Raw genomic sequence first — 16855 nt, forward strand, 5'->3', positions numbered from 1 at the left:
ACCAAATTAGGGAAGCTTTTTCATCATTTTTTCAAAAAGATTTCCGATATCTTGCTCTTTCTCTTCTCCTTCTGGCACCCCTATGAGGCGAATGTTGGACCTCTTGAAGTTGTCCCAGAGGCTGCTTATACTATCCTCATTTATTTAATTCTTTTTTCTTCTTATTGTTCTGTGTGGTTGCTTTTTGCTTCCTTATGTTCCAAATCGTTGATTTGGTTCTCAGCTTCATCCACTCTACTTTTAGTTTCCCTGTAAATTGTTCTTTATTTCAATTAGTGTATACTTCATTTCTGATTGGTTCTTTTTTGTGCTGCTGAGGTCCTTTCTAAGTTCCTTGAGCATCCTTATCACCAGTGTTTTGTGCTTTGCATCTGATAGATTGTTTATCTCCATTTTGTTTTGTTTTTTTCCTTGAATTTGATCTGTTCTTTCATTTAGGCCATGTTTCTTTGTCTGTTCATTTTGGCAGCCTCCCTGTGTTTGTTCCAATGTATTACATAGAGCTGTTTTGACTCCCTGTCTTGGTAGTGTGACCTAATGTAGGTGTCCTGTAGGGTTCTGAGGCACAACTTCCCCTATCACCCAAGCTGGGTCCTTGAGTTGCACCCAAACAGCATTTCTTGATAAATTTTTTTTCTTCAAATACCTTCTATTTTAAATTAAAATTGGTTCTTTATCCCGTTACAGTTATTTTCTAAAATGAACGAGTGCAATGGAATTTTGGTGAGTCCGCTTAGTGTGAAAGTCAAAATAGTAGGTTTGAGACTCGGAAACACTGGAGTTCCTCTCCATGATCCACCTCTTTGATACTGCATATTCTTGGTACACTTAACTTATTTCCATGAGCTTCAGTTTCCATCTTTTCAAAATCTGCATGTTAGTAATTATCTGACAGGATTATTGTGGGAACTAAGTGAGATTATGATCACACTTTACTTAACACAATGCTTTGCTCCAACTTAATGGTCAGTAAGTATTATCTACTATTAGTATTAGTAGTAGTTTTATGAGTCCCATGGATAATGGATGGACTTGTAGACTTGATAGACTGTCATCTGCATTATTTAGAGGTAAACTTTCTATAAGATTTTAAATCTTCCTTTTTTTAAAAAAAGAAAATGATTAAAGTTTTGAAAAGTTAACACTTGATCTATAATATACAATGTAAGTGTTAAAAGAGATACAATAATTGTACCCTATTAATTGACTATATGTAAATACTTTGTTATTGATAAAAATTTTAACACATATATTTCTCATCTTTGTGGAAATTATTTGCAAACACTATCTGGGATTTTTGAGACATATTGAACTTGCAAAAGCTATTTGTGCCTTATTTGTATCTTACTATTTCATCTTAATCTACCCTCATCTTTACCATTTATACCACCATTTTTCAACCTTGGGTGCACTCTAGAATCACCTAGGAGAAAATATTTGCAAATAGTATATCTCATAAGGAGTTAATATCCAAAATATATAAAGAACTCATACAATTCAATAGTGAGAAAAGCAAGTAATCCAATTTTAAAAAATGGGCAGAGGATCTGAATAGACAATTTTCCAAAGAAGATATACAGATGCCCACAGGTACATGATAAAATGCTCAACATCACTAGTCATCAGAGAAATGCAAATCAAAACCACAATGAGATATCACCTCACAGCTGTTAGAATGGCTATCATTAAAAAATGAACAAACAGCAAGTGTTGGTGAGGATGTGGCATAAAAGGGATGCTTGTGCACTGTTTGTGGGAATGCAGTTTGGTGCAGCCACTGTGGAAAGCAGTGTGGAGTTACACCAAATAATTAAAAATAGAAATATCATATGACACACTAATTCCACTTCTGAGGGTTTATCGAAACACTAATTTGAAAAGATACATGCATCCCTATGTTTATTGCAGCATTATTTACAATAGCCAATATATGGAAGCCACCTAAGCGTCTATCAATAGATAAATGGATAAAGAAGATGTGCGTGTGTGTGTGTGTGTGTATGAATATTACTCAGCCAAAAAAGCATGACATTTTGCCATTTGTGTTAACAGGGTGGACCTGGAAGACATGTGCTAAGTGAAAGACAGAGAAAGACAAATACCACGTGATCTCACTTATATGTGGCATCTAAAAACAATAACAAATAAGCTTACATGCAGAGAACAGATTGGTGGTTGTCAGATGTAGGGGAGAAGGGGCGGGCGAAATGTGTGAAGGAAAGCAAAAAGTACAAACTTCTCATTATAAAATCAGTAATTCATGGGATGTAATGTATAGCGTGGTGACTATAGTTAATAATATTATATTGTATATTTGAAAGTTGCTAAGAGAATAAATCCCAAAAATTCTCATCACAAGAAAAAACCTCTATAACTATATGGTGACAGATGTGAACTAGACTTACTGTGATCCCTTGGCAATATACACAAACGTTGAATCTTTATGTTGTACATCTGAATCTAATATAATGTATCTCAATTACACCTCAGTTTTTAAAAAAGTTAAATAATGAAAAGAGAAAAATGAAAGAAAATTCCTATGCCGGAGGCCCACCCCTGGGTGATCGATCTTATGTATTTGGTCTTATGTTGCTGAGAATCCCTGGACTAGATCCTGTTTCTGGAATCTCTCACACCCTTTCTTCTCTCTCTCTCTCTCTCTCTTTTTTTTTTTTTTACTACATAGTCAAGTCTTCCCTTCTTTGGAAAGCCACCGTTTGCTTTCTCAGGAGAGCTGGGGTTATACTGCAGTACTAGCTCCTGCATCTCAGTGGCCTAAAAGAACAAAGGCTCATTCCTCCTGGTGCTGCATGTCCACCCGCATTCGTGCAGGGGCCTCTCTCCTTGGCACTTTCATTCCAGGACCCAGGCTGTCAGCCTTTCCTCTCTCCGGGGTGCTGTCGGTTGCGGTGTTACAGGAAGAGGGCACAGGGACAGCAAACACTGGCAATTAAGTGCCGTACCCAGAAGTAACACATGTCACATTTCTTAAAACATTTTAGTCAGAACTGGCCACACCCACCTTTAAGGAGAGGGAACGTGGGAGCTTACCACGTCCCAGAGGAAAAACAAAACATTGGTGAGCTGGTGAGCGGGTGAGCAGCACCAACGTCCGCTGCACTTGGCAAAAGCTTGCCATACTCGTTTTCTCTTTTCCGAATTCCCATTGCACTCACCTGTACCATATAGAAGTTTGTCATTTCACTGTAAGTCATTTAACATTTTAGATCTGGAAGAGACCTTAGAAATCATGGTTTAACTTCTTGCTGACTTTAGTTCTTAAAACCAGGGTAGATTTCAATTTGTTTATTTTTAAACAAGAGTGTCAAAACAACAAATGTAATTCCAGTTTCTTCCAATGAAGGACAAAACAAAGTTCTTGTTGACACGCAGGGCTATGGAGAGGAAATGCGTTTCTGCGCCAAGCTGCTGCCCCGTGCTTTCCTCGCGAGAGGGGAGCCTATGCTTCATGGCACATTTGCAGAGCGGTCACCTCTTGTTCCCTGTTGGCCTTGTGTCTACTTGCACTTTAGTGATATTCGTGGCTACTCAGGAAATAAGACTTTTGGAGAAAGTTTTGTAATCCTGATCATTCCAAAGTTTTACTGAATACATTTTTACCGTGAAATAGCCTCAAGAGAAAGGCAGACTAGTAAACCAGGCATGATCATCACATCACATGTATGACAAAACTTGAGCTTATTCCCCAGTGAAATAAAACTTCTCAGGCCTCAGTGGAGACAGATGAATACATCATTCTGTAGCAGCAGGGTGGGTCATAGCCTGGGTGGCAAGCCATGTAAACATTAATGGAGATTCCAAACTCCACTGTGTCTGTAGTGATCTTGATGCTGTGCTAGCAGCTGAGGGTCAAGGGAAAAAAAGAGGAAAAATGGCGTGGGTGAGACTTGGATTTCTTCTACTGTAAGGGAAATTTTTCTGTTTATATAAAAAGTGTTTCTTGTCTCTTCAGTGTCTGTGGCCATCTTAAAACCGCTATATGATGCTAGAGCACACTTTTCTCTGGAAATCCACTGATACTTGAGCCATAAGGTTATTTGACCTCTTTCTGCTCATTTTGCAGTGTCAGTATTGGAGCTGAATAATTTCAAACAGATTTGCCTCCCAAGAACCCTTTTCTTTGTGGAGCAAACCATGAAGAAACATTTGGCTGGTGGTGAAATGATGAATACTCTCAACCTCACAAACTATTAAAAATCAATTTCTCAAGCATCGTATCTAATTATTCTCCCTCCCCCCATTTCAATTTAGGGATCTCAAGATTAAGGAAAAGCAGCTGAAAAAACAACATTCTTGGTGGATGTTCATGCACTGCCCATTTTTGGTTTTATGTAACTAAAGTGTAAGAAGGAGAGACAACTTCCAAAAGCTACCTATCTAATTGCCAAAAATGACACAGACCGTGCAAAGAGAGAAAGAAAGGTGCTATTGTGCAGAGGTATCAGTGCTGATAGGACCTTCAAAAGTCTTCTTGTCTGATGGCCCTCAAAATGTCCTTATGGTGAGACCAGGCGTTCTCTGAGTTGGGAGGAAGCTAAGAAGGAAGAACTACCGGTCCTGCTGCTGTGCTGCCCGGATGGCCTAGAGGAAAAAGGAGTTTCAGTTTGGTCACCATGAAAGGACAGTTTATGTGGGTAACCCTGGACTCTGTGTGTGTGTGTGTGTGTGTGTGTGTGTGTGTGTGTGCGCGCGCGCAGAAGAAGCAGGATGACAGGAAAACAGGGCTGGTGCCCTTGGGATCCTTACAACAGGTCTAAAACTTGTAGGAAAAATGGTTTGAGAATTGCTCATCCAGTCTAGCCCCTGCTTCTGTGTGTTTAGCTACTCAAGACAGTTGTCCATGACAATTTGAAGGTGAGGAATAGGTTCCATATATACACTTCATAGCAAGTTTAGTATCTGAGCTCCTTTATAGTCAAAATTTATATGTAAAATAATAGCCATCTGCATCATGTAGCTCTTGCTGAAATCTAAGATCATTTCTCTCTGTTAAGTGCTCTGGAGATGGAGAACAACTGATGGAGCAGTGAAGACATGTTTTGGTTGCAAGTGACAGAGGCCCAGCTTCAATGAGCTTATCAAAGAGGGAATTTATTGACACACATAACAAAGCTGTGGGAAGGGCCGGGGTATGACTTACCTCAGGGCCCCCAGAAGGAGAGCCTCTCTGCTCCTTTCAGTGTGTTGGCTCTGTTCTCTCAGCCTGGCTTCCTCTGTGAGCAGCAACATTAGCCACGGATAGCTCCAGTCTTGTGCTTCCCAAAACTTTCCTCCAGAGAAGATGAGCTCCCCTTAATTTCCTCTAAAAACCATCCAAGGGCAGAGCTGTGATGGTCCCAGTTTGTGTCACATAAACCCCTCACCGCCTTCTCTCTCTTTCCCTCTCTCTCTCTCTCTCTCTCTCTCTCTCTCTCTCTCACACACACACACACACACACACACACACACACACACACACACACACACTTATGGTTGGAGAGAATGGATACTGTCATTGGCAGCCACAACTCGAATGTCATGTTTGAAGTCAGGCAGAAGTTCATTTCTTCAAAAGGGCAATGTTGCTGCTGTTCATTCAACTGATGAAAATATTAAAAAATTTTTTTTATTATTCAAATATATTTGTTTCCATTTTCCCGCCACCACTTTCCTCTGCTCCACCCACCGCCCACCTCCCACCCTCAATTCTCCTTCACTTTGGCTTTGTCTATGGGTTCTTCATACATATTCCTTGACTTGATCCTTCTCCTTCTTTTCCCCATTACCCGACTCCCTCCTTCCCTCTCATTACTGTTGGTTTGCTTTTTCTTTCAATGCTGCTGGTTATATTTTTCTTGCTTGTTTGTTTTGTTGATTAGGTTCCACTTATAGGTGAGATCATATGATATTTGTCTTTCACCCCCTGGCTTATTTCACTTAGCATTTACTCAATGGAATACTATGCAGCAGAAAGAAAGGCATAGCTGCTACCCTTCATGAAAGCATGGATCGAACTGGAGAGCATTGTGATGAAAATATTTCTTTTCAACCACCTGAAAAATTAGTTATTTGTTGAACTTCAGTTTTCTAAAATAGTAATCTTAAGAACTCAACAGGTATGGATAATTTGATTAGAAACCTCTTGAGGAGAGGGATTATACTTTATAATACTTTTGTATCCTCAGCTCTTGCTTAGGAGAGTTTTGAAAATGTGCTCAGTATTGACTTGGTTTGATTAATTCTGATAATGGATGGATTCATAATGTCAATAATAATGACAGTGTTAGGGTTACTTATGGGAGTACTTGTGAATTTGTTCTCCTCTAGAAGGTTTAATTCCATAATTTTCTCAATATAAGAAAATATTTTTAAAAATACTAGGTGAGGTTGTGAGTTGGCTGGGTGATTAGGGGAAAGTTAGTTTGCAGCTTTATTTTTATGTTAGGACTTACTTAAAGATTTTCTTGGAGGTGGTGGTTTTAAAAAATTCTGTTCAGAAAACAATCAGAATCCTAGATTTTGGATAACGGATTTTGTTCCATGATATACCTCACTTGAGATGTTCAAAGTAATTTTTAAAAGTTCCTTTTATAATTTTTCATATCACATTGCAGGAATGGCCAGTGTCATTTTGAACACTATTAACCATGCCTGATACCTCCTCACCACCATAAATTAAGGTCAAATGTTGGTTGAAGCAAAGTGAGATGGAATCAGCCTGTCAAAAGCACTGATCTATAATCCTGCTACTCATATTTGTTGTTGGCTCACACACTTTGAAGTACACAGGGAACGGACTAACATAGTAGCTCCCATACCTAACTAATCCTGTCTAAAGTGTCTCCATGGGAAGCATTTGAGAGCAGTATTTATTTTCCCAGTATGATTTATGTAAACATTTGTCCCATTCGCAAGTAGCATATTAATGCCTAATTCTGGCAAAAAGAAAAAAAAAGAAAAGAAGGTAAAACCCTTCCCTGCCTGTCTAGACAGAGCCTTGTTAGTGTATGTCTGATCTTATGGGTGCACATGGCAGTAATATTAATCAGTGGGAAACGAGCCAAGGAAAGACAACCCTATCTACCAATTAAATTTACGGAGCTTACAGGATGGTTTATAAAGTCAACATGCTGGGCAAGGTTTACATCTGACCAGGGAAATTGTTGTTTTTTGATCCCCAGTTGGCTGTCAGCCACTCCAAACACAAGACAGATGTTGGCTTTACTAGGGTCAGGGTTATCACAGGGTGGGATGAATGCTCGCTGGCTCCGGGGTATGCTGCTTTCCCTTTGCTGAGGAATAAGAGAAAAAAAAGTATTTCTGTATTTCTGTATTTCTGCTTTAGTGGGGATAGGTTAGTTCTGTGAAGCTGGATAGGGCCACCAGAAATCATCATTATAGGGACAAACTTCCCGCATCTCAGACGTTTCTTGGTTGTTTGTTTTGATCTGAGAAAGACTGATTCTGCTATCTCAGAGTGCAAAGGTTAATGCCTTCTCATAGAGATAACAGTGATAAACACAAACAAGGTATTCCCCCTGGTATATTGGTTTCTTATCTGAGGATTAAAAGAAAAATGTGGGAGAAATGAAAGCACAGAGTTTGAAGTAGCACCAAAGTAATTTGTTGTTTTTTGAAGTAGGAAATTTTTTATTAATATGTTTACTTCAAATCGAGTTGAGGTATATAAGAGCATGAAATGAATGAAGACTGAAACCGGGAGATGTTTTTTGTGTTTGCTATGTGTCAAGTGTGTAAAGCCTGCACGTGTGATTCTTACCTATTTGTGTTTTCTTTTGGGAGGGTTTTGTTTCCATTAGGTGCTAAGAAAGCTAGCCACGCACCGTTGTCCCCCCTGAGCCAGAGCCAGACCTGAAAAAATCCTGTCTGTGGGAAGGCAGACTTGGGGTGAAAACAGAGTGATGAGCCCCAATGCTGGAGCCTTAGGGTCTACGTGGGTGACGGCCAGAGATGTCACCTGATGCTGGTCAGCAAAGGAGAGCTGAGGGCTGAGAGTTAGTAAAACTTTTGGTGCACTTCTGGGAGAGGAAACACACACACAGCCTTTCACGAGGCTGGAAATATATGGCTAGGTTGACATAATTTATTCTGGGAATTGCATGTTAAATTGTATTCCAGATACCAGGTTATATTTGGTGGTTGACTAGAAAATAGTATGCCGTTTGTCTATTTAAGGCTAAAAATCTCCAAGATTGCCTTTTAAGCCTGCAATTGCCCATGAAAATAAACAGATATTTCCCTCCTTGCTCAAAACTGCCTTTCTCATCTGCTCACTCCAGAATGCTCTTATAAAAGTTATCTGCCTTGCTGACCATATTTATCTTGGAAATTCTTTTCTCCTTCAATGGCGGCCCCTCATGTCACCTCACCCACTGTGTGCTCCAGACTTTGTCTCACTTTGACTTCATCCAGGGTTTCCAGGCTGGGTTTCATTGCCATCCTCCTGGTTTTGAGTCTATGTTCACCCCAAGAGGCTCCGTTCACTTCACCTTGGTCTTCCTGACGCTTCCTCAGAGCCCCTGTGGTCTGCCAAACTGAGCGCTAATGCCCTCTTGGAAGATCGTTTTGCTCCCCATACCCAGTGCTCACTAAATCGAGGGCTCTCCAGCCCTGACTTTTTCCTCCTGGAGTCTGTCAGCCTGACCGATGCCTTCTAATTGTGCTTGCACACCTATCATGGATTTTCTTGTTATGCCATCCATTTATCAATCCTGAGGTTTTGGGGTTATTTTGGGTTATTTCTTCTTGCTTCTTCTCAGTTGCACTAACATGACTTCAGCATTAGCATTTATGAGATATTTACTGTACTGGATGCAAAGACTCAACGCAGCAACCTTCCCTCTGTAGACTGCCCTTCTCTGCCAGGGCAGTGTCGGCAAGCCCATCCGGTCATCTTTCCTGGGTGGAGGCAGACAAGACCTTGAGGACACTGGTTATGTTCTGGTGAAGCTATTGGGAAGTTATCATTTCAGGCAGAGCTCTGACGTCCATGTGCTCCCTCATGAAGTGTTTAAAACGCTATCTGATAGTAAAATGATGAGTCATTGGGTTCACAGAGATGTTAGGCAGAAGAAATACAGTAAGGGAACCCCAGGTCATAACTTTTTTGTCAATTCTTTTTATTTATTTTTGTGATTCTATGGCATCACTTCTGTCTTATGGAAAATTTTCTCTCTGCATGCTGCCTGGCTGTGAATTGAGTTCTTTGCCTGGGAACACTGGGACATCAACAGAGCTGTATTTTTCCTTCTGCTTCCTTACTTATTTTCAAAGGAAAAATTTGGTCAAATTATCTGACCTGTGGATTAGATTCCGAGTTTACAATGGGCTGAAGGAAGCTTTCCTGTTTGAGAGCAGGAAGAAGAAAGAGAGGATGGGGGGATTTCATTGGGAAACACTGCCCTTGCCTGCCCAGAAGGACTACACGATAGCTATTCCCTTCTCACTTGCTGGGAAAGTGACCGATGTGGTAAATGAGCTCTAGACCTTCTTTCTGACCCTTTTCAGTGCTGCTTGATGCAATAGAGAATGTAGACTATGAAGGGCTTTAACCCTGTATAGAGAACCTATTTTTGTAGCATAATTGGACTATGCATGTTTGTTAAAAAAAGAAAAAGAGTTATCACAATTTAATTTTAGCTCCTAATTTTTCTAATAGGAATCCTAAGTTCATAAACATCAGGGACTGGTTTCTTACATACTTGCGAAGATAAGCCAGAGAGTTGCATACACACACACACACACACACACACACACACACACACACACAAACACACACATTCACACACAAAGTGATTTCCCATGCTGTGTGCTTCTGCTGGGTATTCATTCACACTTAACTTGACACTGCCATTAACCTTCAAAACAAAATTGTTTTCAGATTTTTCATTTTGTGACACCATCATTCTCCTAGGACTCATGGAGAAAACTAACACCTCTATGAAAAACTTGTATCCCATGGTTAGAACTACACACACATACAGTGGGCTGTTCTTGTCTGGCCATTGAGAGTTACATTTGGGGCTTAGTGGTAACATATCCTTGGCATAGGTTTTTCTGGTACATTTATTCTCTACCAAACTCTCCTCTTTCTATATGACTTTTTTTTGGTCTTTGCATTCATAATACATTTGCAAATTTATCTTTTATTATAGCTTAAATAATTTTTGAAGGGATTTTAGACTTAAGAGATCATTAAATAGCAAGGAAGAGACACACAACTCAGTGTTTATTAACTTAAGAACTTCTCACATTTTGGCAGAAAGAGTGGGCATCAAGCCATGATGCAAATATGAACAATGTCTCTGCATGTCCTTTGGGGAATTCTGGAGCAAAGGTTGTCTATTGGAATCCTATATCAGGTGAAAATAGCTAAGGCCTTCTACCAGCCCCTTGCTCAGTCATTGTTTGGGCTTTCATAAAAGGAATGTGATCTTGGATTCCACTACTGATCACTGGCCCTACCTCATGAAGAATGCAGTTTCAGGTGGCACACCCAGGGGCAAATTAAGATTGCTGACAGTTGGCAGCAGTCAGCTCACTGCACTCTTTGAAACTTGCAGAAAGTTCTTCGGGGCAAGGAGATCTGAGTGACATAGCTCCATGTCTACCGTATAGGTTAAGAGACCAAGGATACTTTTCCCCATTGTCTCATATCTCTGTTTCCCTGTAAACTCTTGTTTATAAACTTTTTCTCTGTCTATAGATCTTTTTTTTTTCTGCCTTCTTTACAATTGAGCCAAACATGGCTGCCTTAAGAGGCCTCATTTTCTCAGTTGAAATATTAACAGAGTTTTAATAGACTTAATTGGACATGAACTCAAACTTCTTACAGTCTTTTGGGCCAGTTCGGGTTAAATGTCCACTCTTTTTGTCCACCAATCAACTACAGGGTCACGTAGAACAATCCTGGTTGCAGGGGGCTACTTCTGTGTGCGTAGAGGTTCTCAGGGAAGGAAAGACATGATCTGGGATGAACCTCTAAAAGTATTTACTGCAAACATGTGTAATCATGTGCAGAGTTGGGACCAGCAGCCAAGTCCTATGCCTTTAAGTGTAGTACTCTTGTTAAAAATATGGTGCTTTTCTCTTTGTACATCTTTTATTTCACTTTAACCCCTCTGGAACATTGGGTCCAAAAGGAATCTTTTTCATCATGGCCCTAGGGATCACCATGGTCAGTATGGTTAATGCTAAAATAATTGAAAACTCCTCAAGTCTTACCCCATTTAGTATTACAGACTTAATATTAATCATCTACTCTGCTAGAGCACAGATTGCAATGTCCCTTGAACATGAGAACACATTCTTTTTCCTTGCCTTTGAGCTTCCACCTGGGTTGCTCTACTCTTTTAAAAGCAATGTATTGAGTCCTCACTATGTCAAATAATACACTTGGTGCTCTTTGTATTTTTCTCCATCCTCCCAACAACACTCTGAGGTAAGAATCAGTACCTCTATTTGACTGATTTTTATTTTACAGAAAACTAAGTTTTCGAAAGGCGAAGTGATTTGCTTGAAACCACACAGCTGGTTAGTGGAAGAGCTGTGTGACAGAACCTGGTTCTGTCCAACATCAGATTCAGTGTATTTCCATTCTTTGTGCTGCCTTTTTACCTTGTTAAAGTCTATATAACTAAAGGTCAAGTTCTATGATGTCCACCTACCTCTTTCTATAATTTCGACCTAGATCTTAATCGTGTTCTGTATTTAATCACAACATCCAGTTAGTATTTAATACCACTATGCTTCATAATATATTATAATTTAAGTGATTATGTGAGTATATTTTCCCACTAGACCTAAGCCAGTTGAAGACATAACCATAAATTTAGTACTTCATTTAAAGAAATAGATGAGAAAGGAAGACAATAGTTTTGAGATTTTGTAAGGGCAGAAACAAAGTTTACTATTAAAGAGAATAAGCCCAGAGCAAGCTGTCAAAGTACAAATGAACATAAAATTAAATGCGATAAGAGGCTGTGAAAGAAAGATGATAAGACAAGATAAGGAGACATTTGTAAGATGATAGTAAAATTCTGGAAAACAAATAAGCAAGAATAAGTAACCTGTTTCTGATTAGGTGATAAGATTCCTGAGTATATTAAAAGTATGCAGCAACATATTTTGATTTTGTAGTGAAATTTTGTCACTCTGAATGAAATCTTGTTGTTAGAATGAATTCAGATTAGCAAGTTGTCCCCAGAAAACTTTATAGAAATGTATTGTGAAGAGATTGTTCCTTTTTATTTATTTTACAGATAAGCTTTAATTATATCAGACCCTAGTCATTTGAAGTTGAGGTAATTTAGTTATGTCTTGAGTGAATCATGGCACATATAGGCAAAACACCTGTATAATATAAACGTGATGACATATAACAACTTATTTGAAAGACACTTTAAATACATTAAATAATATATTAGTATATCTTATACACTTATGTATCATTAATATGTTAATGTTAATAATTGTAGTTGAAAATACTAAATTATTTTAAAGTCATGTAATTAATATTGCCTGATTATTAGAATGATATTACTGCTGATTAATTTGAATGGATAATAAAATCTTCAAAAATGAAAATACTTCCTAGGTTCTGCCATGTGCAAAGCACTGTGACAAACCAAAATAATTATCTAGCGTAGGTATTTAATAATAATTAAATTTAAGTAACAAGAAAAATTACGATGTTATCGTGCACAGTGTTAGATGAGATCAGCAGATGGAAAGAGCGTTATAGGTTGAATGGTGTCAAAGTCTTAAGGAGAAAACACTTTGAATCAATTCATAAAGATAAAAAATGTGGTCAGATAGAGGGGACGGACACAGCATGGTGACCAGTCTAGCAGTTGGTGAACAGAACCTTTTAGCATGACTCAAGATTCCTCTATGAGGAGAGCAAGGAGGTATATTGGAGCTATATTGTGGAACATTTTCAATATTAGTGTAATAAATTCAAACAGTGAAAAGTTATTGAGTGTTTTAATGTTCATTTCTCACTAGAAGATTTACCTACCTCCACTTAAAATATATTTATTGAGCATCAGTTATTTGTAAGAGACACTGTGCTAAGTGTTATAGGAAAGTAAAAAAAAAAAAGAAAAGAAAAATTATAACATCTGCCCTCAAGCAGTTTAAATTCTAACACATAGAAGAAAATTCATGTACACAAATGACCATTGAATGAGATAGAACATGACAGGAGTTCTAAGAGAAGTGTAGGCCAAATGTGAAGATAAAATGGGAAGAGAAATTAATTTCAACTCAATTGGGAGGTTATGGAAATCTTCAGGAAAGAGTAGGCATTTCAGTTTGTCCTTGAAAGACAGAGGAAATTATGATAACACCTTCCCTTGATGAGGGGAATATGCTTTTTAAATAGAAAAACCAGGGGCAAATGAGTAGGAAATTGCAGGACAAATTAAAGGCCTAGGAAGTAGTTTGGCTTGGCTAGAGTCCAAAGACCATAAGGAGGAAGAGTGAGAGGTAAAGGCAGAAATGTAAAAGGCCGGGATATGGAGGGGTTTTAATGCCAAGCAAAAAAGTTTGCACTTTATTCTTTCCCAGGATTCCCTGTGTTTTCTCTGTTTGGTTTTTCTGCACTTCCATACTATTTACACATGCAGCAATTTCATTAATAGCCTCTCTTATTTCTCAACCAAAAATGGTTGGGGAGAAGAAGAGTCTTAATAGAAAGCCTCCTCTGATGTTTTCATAAGTACTTCCAGGGATTCATGTCTTATTGATTGATACACACATAGTAAATGATAAATACACTTTGGGGGAATACATAGGGAAGGAGAACAGTAGCTGGGATGAGTTAGAAAAGGGAAGTTACTGACAGGAAGAACATTTGGGAGCTGTCTCAATCATACCGGTGGGTCTATGAGAGTCGAAACTACTAAGGTTCCCCCTCCGCCCCGGTTTATTTAGACATAGCTGACATATAACATTGTGTAAGTTTTAGAAGATTTGATCCATGTATATATTGTGAAATTATTACCACAATAAGGTTAATTAACATACTCATCACTTCATAAAGTTACTACTAAGTCCTTAATTAGCTTTCATTAATCTACATTCTACAAGGTCAATGGGAATGTTAAACAGGAAACACATTTTGAAATCTTTGCCAGGGTACAATAGATAGGATTTAATGACTGACTAGATGTGGGTATCAAGGTTAAGGAGGACATAAAGATAATTTCATGATTTAAGACTTTGTTAACTAAAGGATAACATCTTCCTTAACATGAAGTAAAACATGGAGAAAGTAGATAAGGAGGTTATTTTGGTTGCCTGTAATGTAGTATATTTGGGTCCAAGATTTCAAGATGGCAGACAAAGTATGTTTATGTACTTGCCTTTCACCTCTAATCCCTTTGAAATTACCGTAAAGTAGCGGAGCTTAAAATTTATAACAATCAGGAGAAAGGAAGGCAGAGGTCATAAGAAAAAGAGAGTTTAGAGATCCAAGATAGTGGCAGAGTAGTTGGAAGTTACACTCACCTCCTCCCAGAACCAAAATGGAATTACAACTAAAATCTAGAAACATAAACCTGAATAATCAACTGAAGAATAGCTGAACAGAAATCTTGTAACCAAGGATTTACAGAAGAAGCCATATTAAAACTGGTAGGAAGGGCAGAGACTTGAAAAGGGCTGGCTCTGCTCTCATGGGTGGCTGAGTTCCCAGAGGGTTGTCTTAGTTGCAAAGGTTGTCCCTGAGTAGCATGGGGTTGAAAGCCTATGCCAGGGGTCTTCAGCCCAGAACACCATAGTCAAGAAGATGTACCCACATAACATTTGGCTGCAAAAATCAGTGGGGATTCTATCTGTCAGGGAGAGATGGGAGGCTGCTAAATGCACAAGTGCCCTCTCACAGGGGTAAAGCACAAACTCTCATTCACAGCCACTAACTCTGGGCTCTGGCAGAGAGACGGCAGAGCAGATTAGAGTCACGTGAGGAGAGACAGTAGTTTGTGGCTCTGGGGAGAGACCTGCCAGGACCCCTGTGCTGAGTCATTCTCCCACAACACAGATGCAATCTTTCTTGGGTGGAGCACTCTCCTCTATGTGGCATCAGCTTGGGGGAATGCAATAACCCCACCCTCTTGTCTTCCTGTTGTTTCACCCTGTGGAACTCACACCCTGTTGAGGAGTCAGCTATCTGGGCAAGGGAGCAGAGGTCTGGTCAGACTCAGTGGATGTCAGTGACTGAGTTGTGTGGCTTCATTTTCCCATGAACCTGAGGTTTATTAGCACCACCCTCCGGGCTCATGTTGTATCCTTCCTGGGGATGAGATCTAAGAAGAATCCAGGATACTGAGTTGTGTGGCTCTGGAGTGGTGGCTACTCCTTTCACCTTCCCCCAAGCCTGACCTGCATCTCCCCCTTGCAGGAGGTCCACTGGCCCCACCTTCCCCACTCCCAGTGGCCCACCCTGCTGAAGTTGGGCTCCCTGTAGAATTTGGGACAGCCAGAGTTGTGTGGCTCTAGGACAGTGCTATTTTACCCTTGCATGCTAAACAGGTGCAGAACTCTCCTTTCACATGGCAAAATATTTGTTTGTTTGAGCCTTATGTATCAGCTGGCCTTACTCCAATGACTCCCTGCCTGTCCCACCACAAGGGTCTTCACGCACCTAGTGGGTAGCAGCTATATTAGATACACCCTGGAACTTTTGTTGGTGGCCTCAAGCTCAGCACTGGCACTGAATATGAACTTGTATCAATTTGATGAACACTACTCACCCCTATGTGGTGACTCACTGAGAACTTAACTCATGCAACTCAAGTACCACCAGAAGCTCTTTCAAAGACTGAGCCTAACAGGCTGTCAACAGGTGGAGGCAAGCAGAGGTGGATCTCAGGGAACATTGGGCCTTTTGCTGACCTGCACCCAGGCTCGGTGATGGTTGAAATAAACCTTGATATGCAGCTTGGTCCATCCCATGCACACCCAGGCCCAGCAGAGTCAGCCACTGTGGATTGCTTTGTAGCTCCAAACAGATTTCCCAGGGCCATACACAGGCAATGTCTGGCATCAATCTGCACCAGAGTCCCTCCCAGGAGTCCCCAGAACCATCACATACAGTGGCCAGCTTCAGGTAACTTCAGAGCAGGGTTCTATTAGCCTTATAAGCAGCAAATCCAAAGGGAGATCTCAGCAGGCACCAGACCCTACTGAGGCAAATTTCACTTAGTGTGGTCAGCACCTTCACAGAAGCTTGTACAAGGTAGTCAAGGTTGATTCTCACAGTCAGCCAGCCTGAGGGTTGATCCCATACTGAACTAGCAATCAAGACTCAATTACAGCAGGAGGGCTCAAATAATCTACACAAGGGACATTCCTAGAACACTCATCTCAGGTGATCAGGGAGACTGCTCCCCTAGGTCCCACAGGACACCTACTTCATAAAGCTGCCCTACCAAGACTGGGGGACATAGCAGAGCTACCAGAAACAAACATAAAGAGGCAGCTAAAATGTGGAGACAAAAAAAAAAAAACAAAACATACCTCAAATAAAAGAACAGGAGAAATCTACAGAAAAAGAGCTAAATGAAATAAAGGCAAGCAATTTACCCGATATAGAGTTTAAAAAATGATTATATGGCTACTCAAAGAACTTAATGAGAATGTTAAGAAAAAGATAACAAGCATTAAAAAAACATAGAAACCATAAAAAAGAACCAGTCAAAAATGAAGAATACAATATCTGAAATGAAGAATATACCAGAAGGAAGAAACAGTAGGTCGGATGAAGCAGAGGATCAAATCAATGATTTGGAAGACAAGATAGCATAAAACAACCAATCAGAGCAGCCAAAAG

Source organism: Pteronotus mesoamericanus, unplaced genomic scaffold (genome assembly GCF_021234165.1).
Source record: "Pteronotus mesoamericanus isolate MK-2021 breed Mesoamerican mustached bat unplaced genomic scaffold, CSHL_Meso_final contig_50, whole genome shotgun sequence".
Lineage (NCBI taxonomy): Eukaryota > Metazoa > Chordata > Mammalia > Chiroptera > Mormoopidae > Pteronotus > Pteronotus mesoamericanus.